This window comes from Arachis duranensis, chromosome 3 (assembly GCF_000817695.3).
Source record: "Arachis duranensis cultivar V14167 chromosome 3, aradu.V14167.gnm2.J7QH, whole genome shotgun sequence".
NCBI classification, from domain to species: Eukaryota; Viridiplantae; Streptophyta; class Magnoliopsida; order Fabales; family Fabaceae; genus Arachis; species Arachis duranensis.
The window spans coordinates 69,825,418-69,826,744 of NC_029774.3; positions in this window are offsets into that span (position 1 = coordinate 69,825,418).

Genomic DNA, 1,327 nt, shown 5'->3' on the forward strand with positions numbered 1-1,327 from the left:
CAATCCTTGAATCCTACTCGGAATACCACAGACAAGGTTTAGACTTTCCGGATTCTCATGAATGCCGCCATCAATTCTAGCTTATACCACGAAGATTCTGATTAAGGAATCTAAGAGAAGCTCATTCAATCTGATGTAGAACGGAGGTGATTGTCAGGCAAACATTCATGGATTTTAGGAAGGTGATGAGTGTCACGGATCATCACCTTCTTCATGTTTAAGCACGAATGAACATCTTAGATAGGAACAAGCGTGTTTGAATGGAAAACAAAAGTAATTGCATTAATTCATCGAGACACTGCAGAGCTCCTCACCCCCTACAATGGAGTTTAGAGACTCATGCTGCCAAAAGGTACAAATTTCAGATCTAAAATGTCATGAGGTACAAGATAAGTCTCTAAAAGTTGTTTAAATAGTAAACTAGTAACCTAGGTTTACAGAAAATGAGTAAACTAAGATAATTGGTGCAGAAATCTACTTCTGGGGCCCACTTGGTATGTGCTGGGGCTGAGACTAAAGCTTTTCACGTGCTTGGGCTGTTTCTGGAGTTGAACGTCAGGTTGTAACGTGTTTTGGGCGCTGAACTCCAACTTGTAACCTGTTTCTAGCGCTGGACGCCAGACAGCAGCATGAAACTGGCGTTGAACGCCAGTTTACGTCGTCTTTCTTTGCACAAAGTATGGACTATTATATATTGCTAGAAAGCCCTGGATGTCTACTTTCTAACCCAATTGAGAGTGCGTCAATTGGACTCCTGTAGCTCCAAAAAATCCATTCCGAGTGCAGAGAGGTCAGGATCCAACAGCATCAGCAGTCTTTTTTCAGCCTAACTCAGATTTTTGCTCAGCTCCCTCAATTTCAGCCAGAAAATATCTGAAATCACAGAAAAACACACAAACTCATAGTAAAGTCCAGAAATATGATTTTTGTCTAAAAACTAATAATATTCTACTAAAACTAATTTAAAACATGCTAAAATCTATATGAAATTACCCCCAAAAAGCGTATAAAATATCCGCTCATCACAACACCAAACTTAAACTGTTGCTTGTCCTCAAGCAACTAGATAAATAAAATAGGATGAAACAAAATTAAGAAGTAATAATATCTCATAGTTTTTTTTAAATGGAGCTCAGATTCTTATTAGATGAGCGGGGCTTGTAGCTTTTTGTTTCTGAACAGTTTTGGCATCCCCCTTTATCCTTTGAAATTCAGAATGATTGGCATCCATAGAAACTCAGAATTCAGATAGTATTATTGATTCTCCAAGTGTAGTATGTTGATTCTTGAACACAGTTACTTTATGAGTCTTGGCCGTGGCCCTAAG